Raw genomic sequence first — 27,533 nt, forward strand, 5'->3', positions numbered from 1 at the left:
ATTTTTAATAACCAGCCAAGGTACAGCAGAGATCTGAGGGTTGCAGCCTGCACCTGCTGCTGGTCCTGTGCTGGATATGAAAATTGGGGGGACACCATGTCTTTTTTTTTTTTTTTTAAATAAAAATGCTGTAAAACAGCTGGCCAAGCTAGCTACCTCTATATCTATATCGTTATTCTATCTGTTTTTTTCTTTCTGTCCATTTTATGTTCTTTCTTATTTTCTTTCTTTATATCTCTGTATCTATCTTATATGTTCTATCTATCTACGTATTTGTTCTATCCATTACCTATTTTTCGATTTATAATTTTTCAGGCTTTTCCCATCTTTTACACATTAAAAAACCCATTCATTTCAGTGTCATGCATTTTATACCGGTACCAGTCACACGGATGTCACACGTATGATACACGGATGTCACACGTATGACCATACTGGTCTGTGTGGCTTGCACCTGTTTAAACACGGACGTCTGAAAGGGGCCTAAGTCATATGTTCAGGTTTTTAAGAGCCTTATTAATGCTTCAGGCTTTTAAAGACATAAAGTGGCTTTTTTTAGCGTTTTCTTGTTGGAAGATGCTCAATAAATTACAATCCATGACAAAGAAAAGGCTAAAAAGATGCCTGGAAGATTTCAGTGCGGGATTTTCAGTGTTTGTGCCACAAAAATAGCCAGCGTTTTCTTTATTGTTCAATGGAACTATAAAATGCCCAGAAAACGGGAGAAAAAAATGCTAAGGAAACAATCGAAACTGCTGAGAAAAGGAGGGTTTTTAGAGTCTTCTGCTTGAAAATGGCAAAACAAAACGCAGTGTGAACACGCCCTGAGAGACCAACTTATACATGGACACCCAAACTGGTGGAATTTCTGTTCTGTATATGCATGAAATCAAAAGCCCAGTCCTGTGCACGTGGTGTGATACCACCCCATAGGGATAAATGACTGAAGTTACGGCTCTGCCCTTACAATTACGTTTATAAACCGTGAATTTTATCTAGAACTACATATCCCATCAAGCATTGCGTTGTTAGGCACTATATATCCCATCAAGCATTGCTTTTTCCCCGCCCACTTTAGTTCCTACCAATCAGAGGGTTCTGCATAGCTTTCTTAACCCTATAAAAGGCTGAAGCACGCTCTCCTCGCTCTCTTTCTCCCGGTGGTCCTGGCATTATGGTGTTCGGTTGCGGCGGTTCTAAAGGCCAGGCCGGCCACGCCTGCACAATGTCGCTGCACATCCCGCCAGCTCCACATAGCGATACATGGAGGTGACCAGGTGAGGAGATTACCAGGGCTTCTTGTGTTCAGGCCCTGATCGAAGCTGAGTTAGAATTTCATGTGTCTAACGCGGTCAAACAGAGGCCGACAGGAACTTTCTTCCGACGGTCGCCGCTCTGGCTTCTCTGTGCCGGTGATGGCAACATTGTGGGGGAATACAGGCACAGCGAGTGCGCGGCCCCGGCGGGCGTATGTAGTGCGCGGCCCCGGCGGGCGTATGTAGTGCGCGGCCCCGGCGGGCGTATGTAGTGCGCGGCCCCGGCGGGCGTATGTAGTGCGCGGCCCCGGCGGGCGTATGTAGTGCGCGGCCCCGGCGGGCGTATGTAGTGCGCGGCCCCGGCGGGCGTATGTAGTGCTGGTTGCAGGTAACGTAACATACATGTCAGTGCAGTTGCGCTCTGATCCACGACGAGGAGACTGTTTTCTAATCTGAGCGCCTCACAGGCCTCGGTAATGGCGGCTCCTCCGAGCGCACAGTGCTCACTGTATGCTGCCATGTGGGGAGCTCTGGATGGGTATGGCCCTGCCTCCTTAGGGTGCGCACGCCTCTATATACAGCTGCGGTGCCATCAGTGATACGTGTAGTGCGCCATGACAGCTTCCAGCCGGTGGGTGGCCTGCTTTCTGGATCAGATGCCTGTAAGTGCACCCTTAGTACCAGGCATGACTACCTATTGCAAATATGACTGAGCTTGTGCCTGAAATTTAATAGGAACCTGTCAGGTCCCTGCCCTCCAACTCAGCAGCAGTCACACCTTTAAATGCCCGGTCTAACCAGCCCTGTATGTCCACTTACCTCAATTAATATTTTAACAGTAAGCTTTGCTGTGCAAAGTAGTACCTTGCCTTGTCGCAGAGATGTTCGGTTCCCAGACCATCCAGCCCTCTTTCCATGATATCACACCCCTGTGGGCTCAATAACATTACTTCCATGATCTAGCGAGGCTTCAGGAAATCCAGTGCATGTGTGCAATCATTTTGGTAGCGTCACTGCGCCTTTGAATCTGGGTACACGTTGTGGCTTCCGAGGTGCAATGTGGGTTAACAAAGCCAAGTGCATGCGTGAGACTAAGGCTATGTGCGCACGTTGCGTAAATTCATGCAGTTACGCTGCGCTTTGCAGCGCAGCGTAACTGCATGCGTCCTGCGTCCCCTGCACAGTCTATGGAGATTGTGCAGGGGCCGTGCGCACGTGGCATCTCAGTGCGCAGCGCTTCGGCTACTGCCGAAGCGCTGCGCAAAAAGAAGTGACATGTCACTTCTTTCCTGCGCTTTGCCGGCAGCTCCTGCTCTGTCTATGGCAGGAGCTGCAGGCAGAGCGCATGGAATCGGCGCTCACTACGGACATTTCTGCAGCGATCTAAAGCGCACATGTGCTCTTCAGATCGCTGCAGAAATTTCTGCAGGCTAGTACGCAACGTGCGCACATAGCCTAACAAGAGCTTGTGGTGACACCGGCTTATGGCAACCATGTTATCCTGCCCACAGGAGTGATAACGTGAAAAGAGGGCCAACTGCTCAAGGGGCGTAGGAACAGCGGAGCTTTGTTTTGTGGGTTTTTCTAACACAAGTATAACATTATACAGGTCTGATTAGGCAGGGAATTGTCCTACAGATGTGAAAGCTGCCTGGTTGGAGGGCAGAAAACCTGACATGTTAACTTTAATATAGTGAGTGCCTATAGCTTTCTACATGTAGGGGAGAAGAGATTCTGCTGCTCCTGTTCTGTAGGTGAGTGGTGCTAATGTGCACACCTGTGCAGGTTGTGGCATCACCAGGCTTCATGCACTTTTCCATTAGAAAAGGCTTTGTACAATACCTGCTGACACTGATGTCAGTGCTGGTGACTGTTCTATCTACAGAATGTGCACTAGAAAACTGCTATAAAGGAAAAGTGTCTGCAGTCAGCCCTGTACGTCTCATGTAGCCTTGTGTGGTATCTAACTTTTTTCTTATTTCCTTTTCTGAAGGTCCCTGTGGAGATGAAGTTATACCTCAAAGGTAATTAAGTTTTTTTTTTTTTTTTTTTTTTTTTTTTTTTTCCTTCCCCTCAAATGATCACGCTCTTTGTACTTGTACTAATGTAATGGTAATAGGTTGAGCCCTTGGGTGTAACACTGTTGACCATTATAAATGCCCCTTTAAAAGCACAGGTAGTGGTTCCTTAGACCCCACTGATGGCTATAATCAGGGGATGAGTGCCTGGGTTATTACACAATTTTGCACACTTGCTGTGTACTTTGTCCCCTGACTAGCTATATAAAATCCAATGAATGGCCATTTACTGGGCTATTCAGCAGGCACATAATCAACATAACTGCTCGCACTTCACTTTACATGGGGCAATGTGCTCCTGACAACTTTGCATGCATAATCTCTGCACCTATAAGTGTTCTGCTTGTTAATTGGGTGACTGTCATCAATACATGTTGCCAACATGCATTCTTACAATGCTTATTTGTAAATTATTGGCTCATCTAAAGGGCATCTTAGTGCTTAAACCCCCACTGATCTGTGCTTTTAGGGCTTTTCAGAAGTTGGATGCTTTTAAGTTTTGAGGTCTGCATTTTAATAATGTCTGTAGCTGGGTCTTAGACCAGATCCTTCAAGCTATAGCAATGTAGACACTCACTAGTACTACATGTAATGAGTGGTCCGGTCATAATGGTTGCTTTTATGTTGACCTAAGCATGTCAACCGAGGGCTGCAGCTAGCACGTAGCAGCAGCTTTTCCAACTACATGCAAGAAAAACGGTGGGGCTTTGACAGGTTGGGTCTTAATCTGATGCCTGAAGCTGTCACTCTACCTACCTACAAAGCTGTAACTGGCATAAAGGGAGTGTCTCCCCCAAAGTACCGTACTTATACAAGGCATGGGGATATACTAAAAAGAATGATTAAAAGGAATAAATAAAAAGAATGAAGATAATAACTTATTAGGTGTATATTATGTAGATGTATAATAGGTTTCTTGGGGAAGTTAGACATAAAATGAACATGAAATATATGTAGATAATAGAATGAACGCATATGGCATATAACCAGGTGTATATTGCATTACCTGAGCATTATAGGTGTGGAATGATCATGAAATATCTGTAGATAATAATAGAATGAACACATATGGCATATAACCAGGTGTATATTATGTTACCTGAGCATTATAGGTGTGGAATGATCATGAAATATCTGTAGATTACAGGAAAATGAACGCATATGGCATATAACCAGCTGTATATTACGTTACCTGAGCATTATAGGTGTGGAATGATCATGAAATATATGCAGATAATAGAATGAACGCTTATGGCATATAACCAGGTGTATATTATGTTCCCTGAGCATTATAGGTGTGGAATGATCATGAAATATATGTAGATTACAGGAAAATGAACGCATATGGCATATAACCAGGTGTATATTATGTTACATGAGCATTATAGGTGTGGAATGATCATGAAATGTGTTTGTGTCCCACGATGCGCTACATCTATTCCGAGCTTAAGGACATTGTGGGGCTACCCGATCAGCTGATCAGTCACGTGAACGCATTTCATGATTATTCCACACCTATAATGCTCAGGTAACATAATATACACCTGGTTATATGGGACGTGTTCATTTTCCTGTAATCTACATATATTTCCTGATCATTCTACACCTATAATGCTCATATATAATGTTCATTCCATGTCTAACTTGCCAAGAAACCTTTTATATATCTACATAATATACACCTAGTAAGTTATTATCTTCATTCTTTTTATTTCTTTTCATCATTCTTTTTAGTATGTCCCCAAGGCATGTAGAGATCGACCTATTTGATACACAAACGAGAAGATTTTAGAGTACCCACTCTACCGTTGGCATAATAAAGCCAGTGCTGTAATGATTGACTGGCTTCCTAATGCGCCATCATGCCTGTGCACAATGCTGGATGTGCCATACCAGTCAGTGCAGGCTTTATAAGGTACCAGCTCTTGTGTAAATTTGAGGGGGTGACTGCACCAAAGCATAGGCCATGCAAAGGGTGTACCTAATTGTCTGTATGCAAAGTTGTTTTTTAATTAAACTACACATGCTTAGTATATTAGAAACTAGGTGCCCTATATAAATGCTTAGGCTGCTTTGGAAGACACTCCCTTTAAGAGATGTTTGACATCGCTGTTATGACTGGTTTATGACCTTAATCTTTTTAAAACACTTTACAAAGATTAATCTGACTTATTTTATTTTCAGTTGTGCCACCACAAGCATCAATGCCCCATGGCTAAAGATCACTTCAAAGGTAAAATGAAACTAAACTTCTTGAGCAGATGGTAGTGGCCATGTTACTACTACATGGCTTGTGGCAGTCCTGTGAACAAATGCCTGTTCAGATTTGTAGTCCTGGTACAACATGCATCAATGCCATTAAGCCTATACATCCAGAGGCATTGGGGACCCTGCAGGTGACAACTTGCAGAGCTTCTGTATGATGGCTGCTGGAGTTTTCACATCTAAATGGGTGATTAAATGTGTAGATGCCTGGGACATAATCAGTAATCAACAGGGGTATAATCTGAATACAGCAGAGATGTGAATGTATTATCTACATTCCATTCACTAAATAATGGCTGTGTATCAATTGATACTCTGGGGAGAAGCTTATTTTTAATTCTTTTTATTCTTTTATATGAAGGCTCATACATTAAAATTTCTCCTCTAAGCACCAATGTTATCCCTGGGAAGTGAGTGGAGTAGTCGTCACACTTGCCTTTGTTCTCAGGATTGGTAGCTCAGTGGACTGATGCAGCAGTCAAATTTATCAATCATATTTGTTTCTACAGAATCTAATGTGGTGACATGGTGGGTTTTGTCTGGTCTGTGATGATCAATTTCTTTGGAGACTGTTGGATGACTCCTGCGGATATGGGACTGAGATCAGCAATATCCACCACTGACGTTGTACAGTTGCAACAAACCTTTAAAGTGTGTCCACCTCAGATGACCTATTCTCAATCCCTGGGCTCCCACTTAGTGAAATAACACCTATACTCTTCCTTGGTGCCCTTCCAGGGATGTCTGCACTGGGGCTTGTGACAGTCACGTGATTCATGTGGCTATTCAGCGCTGTCTTAAAGGGAAGGTTTACTACAAAGCGTAGTGGTCCCATAGCTGTAAAGCTGAGACAAGGCATTTTTCTAAATGCCTTTTGTCCATTCTGCCTGTGACAGCTGCTATTGCTGTGCGCTCATACATGTGACCTCTGTCACATCAACATCCGGAATTGGAAGTTCACCCGGCATCATAGATGAGACCCAGTCTGAGTGGCTGGGCTTGTGGGCAGAGTTTCACTACACATCACAGCAGTGCTCTGCAGTGATGGGGAGAACAAGCAAGATGGGCTGTGATATGCGATGACACTCCTCCCACAGCCCAGTCATTAAGACTGACTCCTGCCTTGATGCCAGGTCGGCTTTCAATTCTGCAAGTTGTCATAACATCACTGGTCATCAGGTCACTGCAGCTTGGGTCACATGATGGGGGATGAGCGGACAGGGCTGGTTCTTTACATATGATAGTAGTTGAGGTATTGAACATTACAGCATAAAACAAAATAGAATATTGATCTTGCTGACTTATTTCATATTTAAATTTCTTTTTTTTAACCCTTAAGGTAAAGCTGGCATTCTTGGATTTCTGGATGGATGGTAAGTCACTTCTTTTTTTTTTTTTTTTTTTTTTTTTTTTTTTTTTTGCGCTAGGTCTTCAATAAAACACTACTGCGGGGATTAAAGTGTAAATGCTGATGGATTTGGTCAGTTCTGCTGCTGCACAATGATCCTATGGGGCCAGACCTAAGGCCACGGTCATTGTTTTCTTGCCCTATTTTGGTGTGACCCAGGTCTGTAGGTATCTACCTTATGTACATGTTCAGGATTTCTGCACCATTAAAACAAACATCCCTGAAGGAAGGGAGTTTCATGCATCTGAGCTTCCTACCCTAGGACCACAGGTTGAGAAATCTTGTCCCATTCAGTTTAGATGGCCACATGACAGACTGAGCAAGATGGCCTTTGGCAAGATGGCGATTCAGTTAAACACTGGCATACACAAGTGCTAAGCGCTCCTGTGTTTGGAGTCTCAAGTTTCTGGTATCAACTTATCTTTATAACTGGCTGCCTAAAGTCTGACATGCTTGATCCTTATCAGCAAACATCTTTTATTAGTATTGTCAGCAAGACTACTGTTGGCTAAACATAGGCCCTTTACATTGGTCTGTTGTGGTCACTGACAAAATCTGTTTAGGTATAATTTTTTTTTTTATTTTTACTTTCTCGCACTTGCAACATTTAGCTTAATACTGGCTAGTACACACTGCTATATCAACAACTGTAGCCGTGTAAATGCTCAGTAGGTAGGAAGTCAAATATTAACTGCCTTTATTGCTGCTTGGATAAAAGCACACCCTACAGCATGGTTTATAGAGGGAGCACATTTTCCTTATGGCCACCTGAAGGAAAGGTTAAACATTAACCAGCTGTTACCCAGTGTAAGGGCTCAGTTAAATGAGGGCAGGTCTATCTAAAAAAATTCTTCAGTTTTGCTAGTACTCAGCCTCCGTACCATGTCTGCTGTGCATTGGTAGCTGCCTGTTGCAATCAGCATTTGGGTGCTTGGATCTTCAGTTCATGAACATCAGTGTAGAAGTAGCTTGTAAGGAGGACTAGCACAGCTGACGGCAGACCTGCTTTAAATAGTTGATGTAAGGATGTGGGTATCTATGATACATGATGAAAACAAAACAAAATAGCTGGAATTACCGGCAGAAACTTTGTGTTGATGACTGTTTTCTGACTACATCCTAGCTGTCTCATGATGATGTGCTATAGTATAGACCTGCACAACTAATCTGAGTTTTATTTTAATCCTCCAGGGATATGAGCTGATCTGATCAAGGATGGAAATCTGGATGTCCTGTAAAGATGAGGTATGTGTTCAGATGCATCTGATTGGGTTAGTGCTACAAAAGACTGATATGATGAGACTCTGGAATAGGAAGTGCCGTCAGATGCGATAACTGACGATTATTTTCCACCCTGACAGTCTTTATTCACACTTCTGCTGACCTAGGGGTACACGGGTTCCAAGTCTAGGGTCTGGTCTCTGTATCAATCTCTTTCTGGTCTGGCATTAATGAAAAACTTCCAATACACCAAAATATCAGATGTTAGAATACAACGATTGCAGTTCGGATGGGTGGGTGTCTTGATTTCAATCACCTTGCATGAACAAGACTTCAATTTAGAGAAGAAATGGCGAGAACTTTGGGTCAATGTAGTAGATGGTGATCCCCAAATGTTCCCTAATTTACAAAACCCTCCACCAGGCTTCAATCTACCAAGGAAAACATGGGTTACTCTAAACTGTATCAGAACAAACTTTGGCGTCTGTGCAGATTTTATGTATAAGTGGGGAAAATATGACTCTCCGACCTGTGACTGTGGAGCAGATCATCAAACTATCCAGCACATTGTTGAGGAGTGCCCCCTGAGATCCTACCATGGTGACAAGAAGGATTTCTATATTGTAAATGATAACGCTATTGCATATATAGAAAATCTTGATATTCAAATTTGATTTTTATCCTTTTGATATTTTTCAATCACTGTCTATTGTCTATTTTTATGATGGTAAGATATACGTTCATACAATTAAATAAAATCTGGTCTAGCAATCTAGTAGCCAGAGAATTCATCAGCTAAGCTTAAAGAACCTGTAATTATAGAAATTGCCAGATATCTAATTTATAGGTCCTAATCGGTACCAAAATGCCACAGCAATATTTAATATCAAGCTCTGATTCCCAAACTCCAGTCCTCACAACTGTTCCCAATAGATCATGTTTTCAGGATTTCCTTACCAGTGAACAAGTGGTGGTCATTATCAAGGGATCACCTGCTATAAGGAAATCCTGAACTTGACCTGTTGGGGGCCATTAGGACAAAAGTGTGAAAGCCACTGGTGATGATGCGATGGAATTGTCAGCTACAGAATATCTAATATGGAAACATGTTTCTCGTGCAGGTTTGATATCAAAGGACAGACATCTGAGGTGAGTAACCTCTACTTTACTGGAAACTATTAAACTGGTCAATGATGACCTTATACCTGGTGGACAGAGTGGATGAGAGATGCGGATATGGGACTGAGGCCAGCATCACTCTTATCCTTTATGTACTTGGTTCTTTGAAATAACTGGTTAATTTTTCCCTTACAGGCTGTATGGAAGACAGCAGGCTCCTGCACATGATCCACAAGAGGAAACTGCATGTGTTGATGTGTGGAATTCATAGTAAACTGAACATAAAATGTGGTTCTTTCACTAGTAGGTGTCTCCTGCTTAAAGACTAATAAATTATATTAAAACTACATATTGTATTTGTCTGTCTTCTTCTGAAATGTGACACTAAGCAAATTGTAGGTGTATAAGGAAGCAGATCTAGATGAACTTGCATGTTTCACTTGTAAAGGAACGCATCTGGCTTTACTTACTCCTGAATACAGTAAGCTGTCTGTAGTTTGTATCTAAGGCTCTTCCTGTAACCAAAACACCAAACTGATCCACTGCACTTATTTTATTTTACAAAAAAAGTGATTCTGTATAGTAGATTGTGGCTCAGAGTTAAAACTGGCAAAAACCAACATCATGCTGTGAAATAGCTGCATGTAGAGCCTTCATTTAAGATGGAGGAGCTAATAGATGGACAACCTTTGCATCTTTGTCCTGTGATGGTGCGACAGTTTGATAGCTGCCTCCTTTGGCTTCCAGTCTAAGTCAGTACAGATCACTAATACTTATGTGGCCAATCGTATGCCTGAAGTGTGGAAGTCAACCGTCATCAAGGGGGTAAGTCGACAACCTCCTCCAATGACCCTGACAGACTAGCTTTGGGAGGTCTGGCCCCCCCTGCAAACACCCGACCTGCACCTGATTTGTGGCGGTACCATACCTGTGAATAACCAGGACATATTAGCCTCACCTGCCCAGAGGCAGAGGAACCCCCCCCCACATGCGAGGCTCAAGGGCCTCGTGCAGCTGTTCCTTTTGTGGGTGGAAGAGCCTGTGAGAACTTGCAACCAGTTAGGCTATGTGTGCACTTAGCGCTTTTTTCCGTGGCATTTTTCAGGTGCGTTTTTGTTCAGAAAACTGCATGAATTTGCTTCACCAGCAAAGTCTATAAGTTTTAATTTTTGCTGTCTGCACACAGCTTTTTTTTTTTTTTTTTTTTTTAAGCTGCGTTTTTGTGGTGGCCACAAACGCAGCATGTCAATTATTCCTGCATTTCTTCGGCGCTCCATTGGGAGACCCAGACGATTGGGTGTATAGCTACTGCCTCCGGAGGCCACACAAAGTATTACACTAAAGTGTAAGGCCCCTCCCCTTCTGCATATACACCCCCCGTGGGATCACGGGCTGCTTCAGTTTTATGCTTTGTGCGAAGGAGGTCAGACATCCACGCATAGCTCCACTGTTTTTAGTCAGCAGCAGCTGCTGACTGTCGGATGGAAGAAAAGAGGGCCCATACTAGGGCCCCCAGCATGCTCCCTTCTCACCCCACTTTTGTCGGCGGTGTTAAAGGTTGAGGTACCCATTGCAGGTACGGAGGCTGGAGCCCACATGCTGTTTTCCTTCCCCATCCCCCCTCGGGGCTCTGGGTGAAGTGGGATCTTACCGGTCTCCAGGCACTGAGACCGAGCTCCATCCACAGACCCGGAGAACCTGCTGGATATGGAGCTGGGTATCGTCAGGGACAGGCCCTGCTACATTAAGGTACTCTGTGTCCCCGTACACATCGCGCACACACACCAGCATTGCTGGGAGTGCTAGTGCGCCGGGGACAACAGCGCGGAGCGCTTGTGCTATTATTCACTGCAGCTTAGCTGAGTGAATTTATGTGTTAGAAACTGCTGCGCCGGCCGCTGCGGGGTGTTTTACACTGTGGCGCGGCTGGGACTTGTGGTGCGCCGGGGACTTCCGCGCTGGCCGTGCACATAGGACGGCCGCGCTTATTACTCGAGTCCCCCGGCTTTGCGGCCTAGTTTTCGCTTCGTTCCCGCCCCCAGCCCTGCCAGTCAGGGGAGGGGCGGGACGCTGTACAGAAAGTCAGCGCCGAGAGCTGGAGTCTGCTTTGCATTCTCCAGCCCCCTTCACTGGACACAGTGGGACGCCAGTTTCCCGCTCTTGTCTGGGGCACGCCCACGGCCTGCCCCTCTTCACAAGACGCCGGCAGCCATTCCTGCACGCCGTCTGGGCTGGAGAAGGGAGACAAGCTCTGGGCAACCAGTCACAGGATTCGAGCGACCACACACCCGCCTTTGTGCGGGCGGTAAGCAGCACCTGAAGTGCTGACCCCACTAATGCCATTTGTACTTTATGCCTAGATGGCTAGACTACAGCAGCAAAAAGCAAGGGTGCTAAGGCACAGGCTTTCTAGGCTGCTTGTATTGCATGTGCTGAAGTGTTCATTTGTACTTTATGCTGGTATGCTATACACTGCACTGTACGGTCGCTATTCTTGGCTATATACTCCTAGATGGCTGGACAACAGCAGCAAAAAAGCAAGGGTGCTAAGGCACAGGCTTTCTATGCTGCTTGTACTGCATGTGATACTGCCAAAGGAACCACCTGTGAACCCTGTCCAGGGACAGTTCCACACGGCAGGTTCCACTGTCCCCATTGTGTGCAATGCTCCCCTGTAGCACTTGGTCAGCCGGGGTCTCTGCTAGAGGTGGCCAAAGGAACCACCTGTGAACCCTGTCCAGGGACAGGGACTGACTTGCAGTTTCGGCTGATAGATTGTCTGTGACTGTGACTAACATCTTAGAGACTTTGCAGTCCAGACGGACCATGGGCACTGTTGATACAATGCTCCCTGGCCGCCCTCATTTGGAACAAATCAGTGCTCCGGGGGGGGTCCCATGCCTCCCAGGGCGCAGGCTCTGACACGGACGACAGTCCCAGACAGTCTAAGCGAGCTCGCTGGGAGCGGCACTCGGCTTCATCACTGGTTAGGGTCCCAGCAGGACTCTGTATGATGAGGCAGACGTAGCTGATCAGGACTCTGATCCTGAGACCGCTCTCAATCTGGATACTCCGGATGGTGACGCCATAGTGAATGATCTCCTAGCGTCCATCAAGGGAATGTTGGATTTTTCTCCCTCAGCTCCTCCGGTGGAGGAGTCAGCTTCACAGCAGGAGAAATCCCTTTTCAGTATCTCAAGCGTATTTTGAGTACTTTTCTGGCCACTCTGACTTCAGAGAAGCAATCCGGAAACACCACACTTATCCAGATAAGCGTTCTCCAATCGTATTAAGGATACACGTTATCCTTTTTTCTCCCTGACGTGGTCAAGCGCTGGACCCAGTGTCCAAAGGTGGATTCCCCTATCTCCAGGCTTGCGGCTAGATCCATAGTTGCAGTGGAAGATGGGACTTCACTTAAAGATGCCATGGACAGACAGATGGTCCTCTGGTTGAACTCTGTCTATGAAGCTATCGGCGTGTCGGTTGCTCCGGCATTCGCAGCCGTATGGGCATTCCAAGCTATTTCAGCTGGTCTTGCGCACGTGGACACTGTCACATGTACATCTGTGCCGCAGATGGCGTCCTTAACCTCGCAATGTCTGCATTGCGACTTACGCTATTAATGCTGTCCTGCACTACGAGCCGTACGTCAGTGGCGTCCGCCGACTCCGTGGTTTTACGCTGAGCCTTGTGGTTGAGGGAATGGAAAGCAGATTCTGCTTCCAAAAAAGTGCTTAACCAGTTTGTCATTACCTGGTGACAGACTGTTTGGTGAGCGATTGGATGAAATCATTAAACAGTCCAAGGGTAAGGACTCTTCCTTACACCAGCCCAGATCAAACGACACAACAGAGGAAGGGACAGTCGAGGTTTCGGTCCTTCCCAGGCTCGGGCAGGTCCCAATTGTCCTCGTCCAAAAGGCTCAAGAGAGGCGCAGATTCCTGACAGGCTCAATCACGCCCAAGGAAGGCAGCCGGAGGAACCGCTACCAAGGCGGTTTCCTCATGACGTTCAGCCCTCTCTCTCCGCATCCGCGGTCGGTGGCAGACTCTCCCGCTTTGGCGACATTTAGCTGCCACAGGTCAAAGACCGGTGGGTGAGAGACATTTTGTCTCACGTGTACAGGATAGAGTTCTGTTCTCGTCCTCCGACTAGATCTTCAGAACTTCCTCACCTCCCGACCGAGCCGATGCTCTTCTGCAGGCAGAAGGAGTGGTAATCCCTGTTCCTCCTCAGGAACAAGATACGGTTTTTACTCCAATCTGGTTGTGGTACCAAAAGACGACGGCTTTTTCCGTTCCGTTTTGGACCTAACCCTGCTCAACAAGCACTTGAAAACCAGGCGGTTCCGGATGAAATCCCTCCGCTCCGTCATTGCCTCAATGTCTCAAGGAGATTTCCTAGCGTCAATAGACATCAGGATGCTTATCTCCACGTGCCGATTGCTCCAGAGCACCGGTGTTGGCTACGTTTCGTTATTGAAGACGAGCATCTTCAGTTCGTAGCCCTGCCCTTCGGTCTGGCGACAGCCCCACGGCTTTTCACCAGTTCATGGCAGCAGTGGGAGTAGTCCTGCACTCTCAGGGTCACTCTGTGATCCCTTACTTGGACGATCTACTTGTCAAGGCACCCTCTCAAGAGGCATGCCAACACAGCCTGAACGTGGCGCTGGAGACTCTCCAGAGTTTCGGGTGGATCATAAACTTTTCAAAGTTAAATCTGACACCGACCCAATCGCTGACATATCTTGGCATGGAGCTTCACACTCTCTCAGCGATAGTGCAGCTCACGCTGAACATACAGCGTTCACTACAGACGGGGGTGCAGTCTCTCCTTCAAGGCCAGTCACACCCCTTAAGACGCCTCATGCAGAGGCAGTCCCTTTCGCGCAGTTTCATCTGCGTCCACTTCTATAGGACATTCTTCGCCAATGGGATGGGAAGTCGACGTCCCTAGACAGGAACGTACCCCTTTCTCAGACGGGCAAGGACTCTCTTCAGAGGAGTCCACCCTTCAGATCAATGTTCTGGACATCTGTGCAGGGTATCTTGTCCTGCAAACCTTCCAGCAGAGGCTGGAAGGCAAACAGATCCGAATTCAGTCGGACAATTTCGCAGCGGTGGCATACATCAACCACCAAGGCGGAACACGCAGTCGGCAAGCCTCCCAGGAAGTCCGGCGGATTCTGATGTGGGTGGAAGACAGAGCATACACCATATCCACAGTTCACATCCCGGGCGTAGAAAACTGGGAAGCAGACTTCCTCAGTCGCCAGGGCATGAACGCAGGGGAATGGTCTCTGCACCCGGACGGGTTTCAAGAAATCTGTAGCCGCTGGGGGAGGCCGGACGTCGACCTACTGGCGTCTCGGCACAACAACAATGGCCCGATTTTCATGGCGCGGTCTCACGATCAAAGAGCTCTGGCGGCAGGCGCCTTAGTTCAGGATTGGTCGCAGTTCCAGCTACCCTATGTTTCCCTCTCTGGCACTGTTGCCCAGAGGGCTACGCAAGATCAGCTCCGATTGCCGCCGCGCCATCCTCGTCGCCCCAGACTGGCCGAGGAGGTCGTGGTACCTGCATCTGTGGCATCTCACGGTCGGCCGACCGTGGGCACTACCAGACCGGCCAGACTTACTGTCCCAAGGGCCGTTTTTTTCCATCTGAATTCTACAGCCCTGAACCTGACTGTGTGGCCATTGAGTCCTGGATCTTAGCGTCTTCAGGATTATCTCAAGACGGCATTGTCACCATGAGACGGGCTAGGAAGCCGACGTCTGCCAAGATCTACCACAAGACGTGGAAGATATTCTTACCTTAGGGCTATGCTCAGGGAGTGTCTCCCTGGACATTTGCATTGCCTACTTTTCCTTCCTTCCTGCAATCTGGTTTGGGAAAAGGTTTGTCGCTCGGCTCCCTTAACGGACGAGTCCCAGCGCTGTCTGTATTCTTTCAGAAGCGCGTAGTACGACTTCCTCAGGTACGCACGTTCCTGCAGGGGGTTTGTCACATTGTCCCTCCGTACAAGAGGCCGTTGGACCCATGGGATCTGAACAGGGTACTAATTGCTCTCCAGGAGCCGCCCTTTGAGCCTCTGAGGGATGTTTCACTTTCTCGACTTTCACAGAAAGTGGCCTTTTTGGTAGCGGTCACGTCTCTTCAGAGAGTGTCCGAGCTAGCAGCGCGGTCATCCAAAGCTCCCTTCCTGGTGTTTCACCAAGACAAGGTAGTGCTGCGCCTGATTCCGAGGTTTCTCCCTAAGGTGGTATCCCCCTTTTCATCTCAGTCAGGATATCTCCTTACCTTCCTTTTGTCCTCATCCAGTTCATCGATATGAATTGGATTTGCATTTGTTGGATCTGATGAGAGCGCTCAGAATCTACATTTCCCGCACGGCGCCCCTGCGCCGCTCGGATGCACTCTTTGTACTTGTCGCTGGTCAGCGCAAAGGGTCGCAGGCTTCCAAATCCACCCTGGCTCGATGGATCAAGGAACCAATTCTTGAAGCCTACCGTTTTGCTGGGCTTCCGGTTCCATCAGGGCTGAAGGCCCATTCTACCAGAGCCGTGGGTGCGTCCTGGACATTATGGCACCAGGCTACGGCTCAGCAGGTGTGCCAGGCGGCTACCTGGGCGAGTCTGCACACCTTCACCAAGCGTTATCAGGTGCATGCCTACGCTTAGGCGGATGCCAGCCTAAGTAGAAGAGTCCTGCAGGCGGCGGTTGCCTCCATGTAGGGAAGGGCTGTTTTTACAGTCCAAACTTGAGGTATTTCTTTACCCACCCAGGGACTGCTTTTGGACGTCCCAATCGTCTGGGTCTCCCAATGGAGCGCCGAAGAAGAAGGGAATTTTGTTACTTACCGTAAATTCCTTTTCTTCTAGCTCCAATTGGGAGACCCAGCACCCGCCCCTGTTCCTTCGGGATTTTTGGTTGTTCGGGTACACATGTTGTTCATGTTGAATGGTTTCAGTTCTCCGATGTTCCTTCGGATTGAATTGTTTAACCAATTATTGGCTTTCCTCCTTCTTGCTTTTGCACTAAAACTGAAGCAGCCCGTGATCCCACGGGGGGTGTATATGCAGAAGGGGAGGGGCCTTACACTTTTTAGTGTAATACTTTGTGTGGCCTCCGGAGGCAGTAGCTATACACCCAATCGTCTGGGTCTCCCAATTGGAGCTAGAAGAAAAGGAATTTACGGTAAGTAACAAAATTCCCTTCTTTTCACCCATTCAGTTCAATGAGATGTTCAAAAACGCAAATTGCAAATATAGCTGCGTTTCTATGACTAAAAACACAGCTATAAACGCAAGGGGTGAGTAGTACTGTTAAGGTGAACTCTTAACCAGAGATCACTAGTTGCCTACTGCCTGGTCTAATTGGTGTGGGTCGAGTGCATGCTTGAAAAATGAGATCAGACAGTCGGATATTCATCTTTCCTCGACAGAAGTCAGCCCATGCTCTGCTTTATTACAACTGAGCTTGCTCTGATATAACCTTGCAAAGGGGCATGTCCGGACGTGTTCATTGGTCAGTGGGTCGAACAATGTTAGTCCATGAGCTGATTGGTAGGCGTCATTGTAGGCGGGTCTATGACATCATTGGATGGATCCATGGTGATGGGAGGGACGTCATCTGGTGGATCCATGCTGGATGGTTTGGTCTGTAATGTCATCTGATCTTTGGGTTGGTCTTCTCTTATATGGTATCTTCTTACACCTGGACATTCCTTGCATTCCAGGCAAGGTGTGGAGAAACAGGCAATGACAGCCACCTTTATATCTGTGTCATGTATATGATCTGAAACCTGAATTATGGAAGGCAAATCGACATATTTCCCACAATGCTCTATGTCCAGAGGTTAATTAAGTATTTCATTTTATGGCTCTCCTCAACAGTACAATCACGTGTACAGGAAGAGGATTCCTTCTTTTGGTAAACACAGTAAATCCTCCCAGTACCACCACCCCTGCTTCCACCTCCCATCCAGCGCTATGTCCGGACGGGAGGTGGAAGCAGCTGCGAAATCAAAAGTGAACAGTAGAAGAAAAAGCATATTCACCTGTCTGCAGACTCCCTGGACACGTCAGATGGCTGCAGAACCTGCCGGTGCTCAGCTGACAGGAAGTCCAGTGGTGAGGACATCTTTTTACCGCCCGGCTGGCTTAAACTATCAGCTGATTACCGCCGGGTCCTAGAGCGATCAGAAAGGAGTGCTGGCTTAAACTATCAGCTGATTACCGCCGGGTCCTAGAGCGATCAGAAAGGAGTGCACAGAAGTGTATAGGTTTTTTTTTTCTACTGATGCATCAGCTAATTGTATAAATGGCTTTTAAACGATCAGCTGATACTGGATCCGGATTGGATGTTGAGGTCCATGACACATCTGATCGCTTTGCCTTCAAGCAAACCGATCAGATGATACTGGATCAGGATTGGACATCGTGGGACCCTCGACCCAGGACTATGGTGGAGGGGGGCTTTAGTTCAATAAAGATGGAGTCACTAATTGTTTCATTTCTAATTTTCTATTTTTTTTCTTTACTAGAAATTCATGGTGACAATGTTTAATATTGGTGTGACACCAATTTCGGGCTTAGGGCCAGCTGATAATACATGGCTAGTCCTAACCACATTACCCAGCAAGCCATCTGGTATCAATCCCACTGAAAGAGCTGGATACAGTGCCAGAAGATGGCGCTTCTATGAAAGTGCCATTTCTTTGTCGCTCCATTGGGAGACCCAGACAATTGGGTGTATAGCTTCTGCCTCCGGAGGCCACACAAAGTATTACACTTTAAAAAGTGTAACCCCCTCCCCTCTGCCTATACACCCTCCCGTGGACCACGGGCTCCTCAGTTTTATGCTTTTGTGTGGAAGGAGGCACACATCCACTCATGCATTCTCATACTTAGTTATGTCGGTTGGAAGAAAAGAGGGCCCCCACGGGGCCCCCGGCATGTTCCCTTCTCACCCCACTATGTCGGCGGTGTTGAGGTACCCATTGCGGGTACGGAGCCTGGAGCCACATGCCGTCTCCTTCACCATCCCTTACGCGGCTCTGGGAGAAGTGGGATCCAGAGCGGTCATCCATTTGCTGGGACCGTGATCCATCCGCAGCCCCTGGTGGAACCTGCCGGACCGGAGCCTCTTCAACCTCAGGGACCGGGCCCTGCAACTTAAAGGTACTGTGTCCCCATAGGGGACTGTGCAGGGAGTGCACCTTCTTGCCGGAAGCCGTGGTAGTTGTGAAATTGAGGAGGCCGGTGGACTTCCGTGCCGACCGTGCCTGCTTGTCGGGCGCGGCCTCAAATTTAGTCCCCGGCTTCACCGCGGCCTAGTCGTGAAAATCCCGCCCCCGGGCCTCCCTGTCAGGGGTAAGGGCGGGATTACCGACATGACGTCGGATGTGAAGGCTGGAGCATTCTGCATGTCTTCCTCCCCCCTCACTGACCACTGTGGGGACCCCAGATTCCCGCTCTTTGCTGGCGCCGCCCTCGGCCCCACTCCTTCCCTGAGAGCTCCGGCGGCCATGTTCTGGCATTCTGCCGGTGGATGCTTCTCAGTGAAGCAGCTCTGCAGCTCCGGGGGATCCACGACAGGGAATCTGGAGGACACACTCCGCTCGTTAGCGGTCGGTAAGCCACACCGGTCACCTGGTGCTGGTCCCCCTAGGGTGCCGGAATAGATTGATATAGATATATAGAATATAGAGATATAGATATATAGAATATATATATATATATATATATATGTATATATTAGAGATATATATCTGTTCGGTCAGGCTGTATACCCTTTTCCCATATACCCTCAGTGGTCACTCTCCTAGGAGACAACAGCATGTCGTCCACAAGGAGCAAAGCTACTAAGGCACAGGTTTTTTTTTGCGGCCTGTACCTCTTGTGGGGCTATGTTACCTGCGGGTTCCACCTACCCTCACTGTGAGCAATGCTCGACTCCTGCCTCGCTTGCTCAGCTGGAGCCTCGGGCACTGGTGGGCCCCTCCGGCTCATGTAGACCCCCCACCCCCTGCTCCCCCCTGAGCAGGCTGCAGGGACAGAGTCACCGGTGTTGGCCTCTTTTGCTGAGAAACTCTGTCACTTTCCGATCCATTGCACTGTCTATGGACAAATGGTCTTCTAAACTCCTTGAGGCATTGCAGTCCAGACCGCACCTTCCACAGGCCCCGGCCCCTGTTAGCTTGTCTCCTCCAGGCCCCTCTCGGTCCGCGCCGCAGTGCGCTCCCAGGTTGGCCCCTAGGTCTCAGGCGGAGGACTCCTGCCCGGACCGCAGTACCAGACCGGCTAAGCGGTCTCGCTGGGACTCTTCCCCGACTTCCTCACGCTGCTCGGGATCCCAGCTTGAGGACTCTCAGGAAGACGAGGCGGACGTGGGAGCTCAGGGCTCTGACCCTGACTTCGCCCTTAACCTTGATACACCTGAGGGGGACGCCTTGGTAAATGATCTTATCTCGTCCATCAACCAGGTGTTGGATCTCTCACCTCCGCCTCCTCCTGTAGAGGAGTCGGCGTCTCAGCAGGAGAAACACCAGTTTCGGTTCCCCAAACGTACGCGCAATACATTTTTTGATCACTCTAACTTCAGGGATGCTGTCCAAAAGCCCAGAGCGGTCCCAGACAAGCGCTTTGCTAAACGTCACACTGACACGCGTTACCCCTTTCCATCTGAAGTCGTTAAGGGTTGGGCTCACTCTCCCAAGGTGGATCCTCCAGTCTCAGATTGACTGCTAGGTCCGTTGTGTCTGTTGCAGATGGCTCATCCCTGAAGGATGCCACTGACAGACAGAGCTCTTGGTGAAGTCCATCTATGAGGCCACGGGCGTCTTTCGCCCCAGCCTTACAGCCGTGTGAGCTCTCCAAGCAATCTCGGCTTGTCTGACTGAGATTAATGCTGTCACACGGAATTCTGCTCCGCATGTTTCGTCTTTGACTTCTCAGGCATCAGCCTTTTCGTCCTACGCCATGAACGCCGTCCTGGACTCCACTAGCCGTACGGCTGTAGCATCTGCTAACTCCGTGGCAGTCCGCAGGGCCATGTGGCTGCGCGAATGTAAAGCAGACTCTGCTTCCAAGAGGTTCTTTATTGGTTTGCCTTTTTCTGGCGACAGTTTGTTTGGCGAACGATTGGATGAGATTATTAAGGAATCCAAGGGAAAGGACTCCTCCTTACCCCAGTCCAAACCTAGAGACCTCAGCAGAGAAAAATGCAATCGAGGTTTCGGTCCTTTCGTCCCTCCGCCAAGCCCCAATCCTCTTCGTCCAACAGGCCGGAGAAAGGCCAGAGGAACTCCTATGCGTGGCGGTCCAAGTCACGCCCCCAAAAGGCCGCAGGAGGCACTGCCTCCAAGACGGCCTCATGACTCTCGGCCTCCCCTAGCCGCATCCTCGGTCGGTGGCAGGCTCTCCCGCTTTGGCGACGCCTGGTGGCCACATGTTCAAGACCGATGGGTGAGAGACATTCTGCCTCATGGTTACAGGATAGAGTTCAGCTCTCGTCCTGCGGTTCGTTTCTTCAGAACATCTCCGCCCCCGCTCAGGGCCGACGCACTTTTTCAGGCAGTGGACGCTCTAAAGATAGGAGTTGTGATCCCTGTTCCCCTTCAGGAACGTGGTCGCGGATTTTACTCCAACTTGTTCGTGGTGCCAAAAAAGGACGGGTCATTCCGTCCCGTTCTGGACCTCAAGCTACTCAACAGACATGTGAGAACCAGACGGTTTCGGATGGAATCTCTCCGCTCGGTCATCGCCTCGATGTCACAAGGAGACTTCCTAGCATCGATCGACATCAAGGATGCTTATCTCAATGTACCGATCGCACCCAAACATCAACGTTTCCTGCGTTTCGCCATCGGGGACGAACACCTTCAGTTCGTGGCATTGCCTTTCGGCCTGGTGACAGCCCCACAGGTTTTCACCAAAGTCATGGTATCCGTCGTGGCGGTCCTGTACTCTCAGGGCCACTCGGTGATCCCCTACTTGGACGAACTCCTAGTCAGGGCCCCTTCTCGGGTGGCGTGTCAACAAAGCCTTACCGTCGCTCTGGCGACTCTCCAGCAGTTCGGGTGGATCATCAACTTCCCGAAATCCAAGTTGACACCGACCCAATCACTGACTTACCTCGGGATGGAGTTTCATACCCAGCAAGCGTTAGTCAAGCTACCGAGCGACAAACAGCTTTCTCTGCAGGCAGGGGTGCAATCACTTCTTCAGAGTCAGTCACACCCCTTAAGGCGCCTCATGCACTTCCTGGGGAAGATGGTGGCAGCTATAGAGGCAGTGCCGTTCGCACAATTCCATCTACGGCCACTCCAATGGGACATTCTCCGCAAATTGGACAAGAGTGCGGCTTCCCTCGACAAGAACGTCTCTTTCCCTTGCAACCAAAACATCACTTCAGTGGTGGCTCCTACCCACATCTCTGTCGCGGGGAAAATCCTTCCTACCCCCAACCTGGGCTGTGGTCACCACGGACGCGAGCCTGTCAGGTTGGGGAGCGGTTTTTCTCCACCACAGGGCTCAAGGAACCTGGACTCCGATAGAATCGTCCCTTCAGATCAATATCCTGGAGATAAGGGCAGTATATCTAGCCCTATTGGCTTTCCATCGGTGGCTGGAGGGCAGGCAGATCCGTATCCAGTCGGACAACGCCACTTGCCGTCGCCTACATCAACCACCAAGGCGGCACTCGCAGTCGTCAAGCCTTCCAGGAAGTCCGACGGATTCTGCAGTGGGTGGAAGCCACAGGCTCCACCATCTCCGCAGTTCACATCCCGGGCGTAGAAAACTGGGAAGCAGATTTTCTCAGTCGTCAGGGCATGGACGCGGGGGAATGGTCTCTGCACCCAGACGTGTTTCGAGAGATCTGTCGCCGCTGGGGAACGCCGGACGTCTATCTCATGGCGTCACGGCACAACAACAAGGTCCCGGCCTCCATGGCACGGTCTAAGGATCACAGAGCTCTGGCGGCGGACGCGTTAGTCCAGGAATGGTCGCAGTTTCGACTGCCTTATGTGTTTCCCCCTCTGGCGATGCTGCCCAGAGTACTACGCAAGATCAGGTCCGACTGCCGTCGCGCCATTCTCGTCGCTCAAGACTGGCCGAGGCGGTTGTGGTATCCGGATCTGTGGCATCTCACGGTGGGTCAACCGTGGGCACTTCCAGACTGCCCAGACTTGCTGTCACAAGGCCCGTTTTTCCATCTGAATTCTGTGGCCCTCAACCTGACTGTGTGGCCATTGAGTCCTGGCTCCTAGCGTCTTCAGGGTTATCTCAGGATGTCATTGCCACCATGAGACAAGCCAGGAAGCCAACGTCCACCAAGATCTATTAAAGGTCTTGGCAAATCTTCCTATCATGGTGCGCTGATAACGGTTTTCCTCCATGGCCGTTTGCCTTACCCACTTTCTTTATCGTTCCTTATGGGAGACCCAAACCATGGGTGTATAGCTTCTGCCTCCGGAGGACACACAAAGTACTACACTAAAAGTGTAGCTCCTCCCTCCGAGCATATACACTCCCCGGATGACAAATCCAACCAGTTCAATGCTTTGTGTTCAGGAGGTCACACACACACATACATCCTCTGATTTTTGATTTTTGATTTCAAAGATTTGGAAGAAAAGCGGGTCCAATCTGGACTCCCGGCATGTCCCTTCTCACCCCACTGTGTCGGCGGTGCTGTTAAGGTTGATTTCAGGGCTGGAGCCTTCACATGCCGCGCTCCTTCGCCATCCCTTGGGGCTCTGGTTTGAAGTGGGAGCCATCACGGTTCTCACTGCTTTGCAGGAGACCGGTCTCCATCCGCAGCCCTGTTCAGGATCCTGCCGGACGGAGCGATGACCCCCCAGGGACCTGGCACCTGCGTCTCAAGCTAAGTACTGAGACGTTATTACCACAGAAAGTGGTCTTTCTAGGGGTCCCTTGTACTTTATTTATTGGGGGGAGTGTGTTATGTCTGGGGTAACATTTCCGGCCGGTTCTCCAGTTTTCACTGGAGAACCGCGCCGATGGTGCCTGCACGCTGGCCGCATGTTTAAATCTAGGCCCCGGCTTCGCCTGAGGCCTAGTTTCTATTCTATGTCAGTCAGTGCAGTGAGACAGGGTGGCTCCGCCCACCGGCTGCTCAGCACAGGGAAGGGACACTCCTCACTGAGGAAAGATTCCCTCCCCTGTATGCCTCATTTGCCCTCCGTCCTGCTCTCAGAGTAGGCCCGGCCCCCTCTCCTCGCTGTGGACGCAATTTTCTCAGCGTTCTAGGGCACAGAGATCAATGTCTGCAAACACATTGTGACAAATGGGGGCCTGGGACAGAGCCCCCAGTTCTGGGGGATCTGGAGGGCACAGAGATGCCCCTATGTTAAACAGTCTGGCAAGCCACAACCTCCGGTTGTGCAGCTGCTTATACACTCTGTTTATATACTCTGCTGGGTTTTTTTTCCGAAAAGCCCCCACTTCTGGGGAATCTGGAGCAGAGATGTTATGTTAAACTGTCTGGCAAGCCACAACCTCTGGTTGTGCTGCTGCTTATATACTCTGTTTATATACTCTGCTGGGGGTCTTTCTGGACAGAGCCCCCACTTCTGCAGCATGTCTCATATCAGTGCAGGGCTGCAAGGCTGTTTTTTTATTATGCACCGCATGTTGACTCGTACTGTCTGTACCGAGCACATAACCACATTGTGATGCCTGCTCTGACATAGTGGTGCCTCAGCCTGGAGGCTTATCCCCAGTGGTCCCTCCGGCTGCTCCGGCTCCGGGGTAGAATCCCTCTCTCCAGGGGACAGCTGTCCCGGACACTGCTGAGCATGCATCAGCCCCCTTCTCAGGGCGCTTCTGCTGCTACGGCTCACTCAGCAAAGCTCACAGAGGATTCTTCATCTGGGAGCCCGTCCTCCTAAAATGGAGACGCAGGGTCCCCTTTCCCTCCTCGCCCCGCGGCTCTGGTTCACGAGCTGACTCACAGGACAAGGAGGATGCCTTACTGGGGGCTCGGACGCTCTCCATGTACCCCATTGCGGTGGCCTCGGCTACTTCCCTCGCTATCCGCAGGTTCCTGTGGCTTCGAGAGTGGAAGGCAGATGCTTCTTAAGAAGTTCCTTGCTGGACTCCCTTTTGCTGGGACCAGTCTATTCGGTGAACAACTGGATGAAATTATTAAGGAAGCTTTTGGCAGGAAGAGTACTTCCATGCCACAACCCAGGAAACCTTCCAGGGCAGGAACCAGACGAGCTTTCGTTCCTTTCGTTTCCTCTAACTGGTCGTCCTCTAAGCCCTCGGCCTCGTCCACTAACTCAGCCAAGGTCCGTAAACCAACTGGCGCATGAAGCCGCGTCCTAAGTCGGCAGAAGCTGCTGCCACCAAGGCAGCCTCCTCTTGATTATCTGGCCGCGCCAGTAACGTCCTTGGTCGGTGGCAGGCTCTCCCTCTTGGGCAACGTGTGGTTTCAACACGTCTTCGATCAGTGGGTGTGGGTTACCATCTCCCACGGCTACAGAATAGAATTCTATTCAGCCGCCAAACAGATTTTTTCTGACAACTCCCCCCTGCTCCAAGGCCGCCGCCTTCTCACAGGCCGTGGCATTCTTGCAGGCCAATGGAGTAATTGTACCAGTTCCCGACTGGGAACGGTTCTGAGATTTCTACTCAAATCTCTTCCTAGTCCCCGAAAAGGACGGTGCTTTCCGACCTGGATCTCAAGCTTCTCAACAAGCATGTTCAGGTGCGGCAATTTTGCATGGAATCTCTGCGATCAGTCAATGACCCAAGGAGATTTCTTAGCATCCATCGACATCAGAGATGTCTCTCTGCATGTGCCATTCGCAGTTTCACACCAGCGTTGGCTACGTTTTGTAATCGGAGAGGAACATTTCCAATTCGTGGCTCTCCCCTTTGGGTTAGCCACGGCCCCTCGTGTATTCACCAGTTGCGGTTCTGCTCCTCCAGGGGTTGGTAGTGATTCCTTACCTGGACGCCCTTCTAGTCAGGGCTTCATCCAGTGCAGACTGTCAGCGGAGTGTCTCGCTCACTCTCGCCACGCTTGCAAGTCCACCCTGACCCCGACCCAGGAACTTACGTACCTAGGGATGCAATGCGAGACTCTGCTGGCACTTGTGAAGATGCCCTTAGTCAAACAGCAGTCTCTTCATCTGGCGGTTTGCTCTCTGCTGAGGCTCCGCCGTCATTCCATCAGGCACCTCATGCAGGTGCTGGGTCAGATAGTGGCGTCAATAGAAGCGGTTCCCCTTGCCAGTTCCATCTGCGTCCCCTGCAGCTGGACATTTTCCGCTGTTGGGACAAGGGACTTCTTCCTTGCACAGGCTGGTGGCTCTGTCGCCACAGACCAGGAGCTCTCTTTAAGTGGTGGCTTCGGCCCCTCTCTCTGTACCAGGGACGCTCCTTTCTGGCCCCGTCATGGGTGATTCTCACCACGGATGACCAGTCTATCCGGCTGGGGAGCAGTGTTTCTCCACCACCGAGCACAGGGCACTTGCACTCCGTCCGAATCAGCCCTCTCGATCAATGTGCTGGAAATCAGGGCTGTAGTCCTAGGACTCGCAGCCGCCTAGCAATGTTGGAAGTTCAACATATCCTTCAGTGGACGGAGGACTCCAAGTCCACCATATCCGCAGTCCACATCCCAGGCGCAGAGAACTGGGAGGCAGATTATCTCAGCCGTCAAACCGTGGACAGCGGCGAGTGAGCCCTGCATACGGCAGTGTTCCGGTCAATTTAGCAGGCAGGGCACTCCGGGAGTGGATCTACTGGCATCCCGGCACAACAACAAGGTCCCGGTTTACGTGGCTCGCTCCCACGATCCTCAGGCCTTGGCAGCGGACGCGCTGGTTCCAGATTGGTCCCAGTTCCGTCTGGCCTACGTGTTTCCCCCTCTAGCTCTCTTGCCCAGAGTCCTGCGCAAGATCAAAATGGAGGGCCGTCGGGTCGTACTCATCGCCCCAGGCCCAGGCGAGCTTGGTTCCCAGACCTGCTCCGTCTGTTCGTAGAGGTGCTGTGGCATCTCCCGGACCGGCCAGACGTTCTCTCAGAGGGTCCGTTTTCCACAACAATTCTGCGGCTCTCAGATTGACGGCGTGGCTCTTGAGCCCTGAATCCTTACGGCTTCAGGCATTCCTTCCGAGGTCATCTTCACTATGACTCAGGCTCGGAAGTCTTCCTCGGCCAGGTTTTACCTCAGGACTTGGAGAATTTTCCTGTCCTGGTGTCGTTCTTCCGGCCATGCTCCTTGGCCGTTTTTTCCTTGCCGACCATCCTGTCCTTTCTACAGTCCGGCCTGCAGCTAGGTCTGTCCCTCATTCCCTCAAGGGACAGGTCTCGGCTCTGTCAGCGGCGTATCGCCCGACTGGCCCAGGTGCGCACCTTCATGCAGGGCGCATCTCACATCATTCCGCCTTACCGGCGGTCTCTGGATCCCTGAGACCTTTCTTTGGTCCTCATGGCCTTACAGAAACCCCCCTTTGAGCCTCTTAGGGAGGTTTCGTTGTTTAGTCTTTCACAGAAAGTGGTTTTTCTGGTGGCCATAATTTCTCTCAGGAGAGTCTCTTATTTGACTGTGCTCTCTTCGGAGTCACCCTTTTTGTTTTTTTTCACCAAGACAAGGTGGTTCTCCATCGAACTCCGGGCCTTCTCCCTAAGGTGGTGTCTCCGTTCCACCTTAACCAGGACATTTCATTGTCTTCCCTTTGTTCGGCCCCTGTGCATCGCTTTGAGAAAGCGTTGCATGCTTTAGATTTGGTGCGGACGCTCCGGATCTATGTGTCACGCACCGCTGTTTTTTTTAGGCGGTGCACCTCTCTTTTTGTGCTGACCACAGGTCAGCGCAAGGGTCTCTCGGCTTCTAAACCGACCCTAGCTCATTGGATTAGGTCGGCCATATCCGATGCCTACCTATGTTCTCAGATGCCTCCCCCGCCAGGGATTAAGGCGCACTCGACCAGAGCTGTCGGTGCCTCTTGGGCTACGGCTCAGCAGGTCTGTCAGGCTGCCACTTGGTCTAGTCTGCACACCCTTTCGAAGCACTACCAAGTGCATGCTCATGCTTCGGCAGATGCGAGCTTGGGCAGACGCATCCTTCGGACGGCTGTCGCCCATTTGTGAAGTTAGGTTTCGCCTACTTCTCAGTTTCTGTTTATTTCCCACCCATGGAC

The 27,533-nt window shown here is 49.7% G+C and overlaps 1 long non-coding RNA gene and 6 other non-coding genes across 7 annotated transcripts; all 7 read left to right on the top strand.

Annotated features, from left to right (window-relative positions):
• Positions 1–1,139: 1,139 nt before the first annotated feature.
• Positions 1,140–9,694, top strand: LOC142291525 (uncharacterized). Its single transcript, XR_012750501.1, has 7 exons — positions 1,140–1,277; positions 3,250–3,280; positions 5,519–5,567; positions 6,939–6,972; positions 8,199–8,252; positions 9,350–9,377; positions 9,543–9,694. It is a non-coding gene; the product is annotated as an uncharacterized LOC142291525 (long non-coding RNA).
• LOC142292814 (small nucleolar RNA SNORA16B/SNORA16A family) lies at positions 1,306–1,442 on the top strand. Its single transcript, XR_012750833.1, has one exon. It is a non-coding gene; the product is annotated as a small nucleolar RNA SNORA16B/SNORA16A family (small nucleolar RNA).
• LOC142292826 (small nucleolar RNA SNORA44) lies at positions 3,966–4,098 on the top strand. Its single transcript, XR_012750845.1, has one exon. It is a non-coding gene; the product is annotated as a small nucleolar RNA SNORA44 (small nucleolar RNA).
• LOC142292847 (small nucleolar RNA SNORD99) lies at positions 6,138–6,208 on the top strand. The gene has a single exon (XR_012750865.1). It is a non-coding gene; the product is annotated as a small nucleolar RNA SNORD99 (small nucleolar RNA).
• LOC142292846 (small nucleolar RNA SNORD65) lies at positions 8,051–8,121 on the top strand. Its single transcript, XR_012750864.1, has one exon. It is a non-coding gene; the product is annotated as a small nucleolar RNA SNORD65 (small nucleolar RNA).
• Positions 8,297–8,367, top strand: LOC142292820 (small nucleolar RNA SNORD49). The gene has a single exon (XR_012750839.1). It is a non-coding gene; the product is annotated as a small nucleolar RNA SNORD49 (small nucleolar RNA).
• LOC142292848 (small nucleolar RNA SNORD99) lies at positions 9,411–9,482 on the top strand. Its single transcript, XR_012750866.1, has one exon. It is a non-coding gene; the product is annotated as a small nucleolar RNA SNORD99 (small nucleolar RNA).
• Positions 9,695–27,533: the final 17,839 nt, after the last annotated feature.

This window comes from Anomaloglossus baeobatrachus, chromosome 2 (genome assembly GCF_048569485.1).
Source record: "Anomaloglossus baeobatrachus isolate aAnoBae1 chromosome 2, aAnoBae1.hap1, whole genome shotgun sequence".
Classification (NCBI taxonomy): domain Eukaryota; kingdom Metazoa; phylum Chordata; class Amphibia; order Anura; family Aromobatidae; genus Anomaloglossus; species Anomaloglossus baeobatrachus.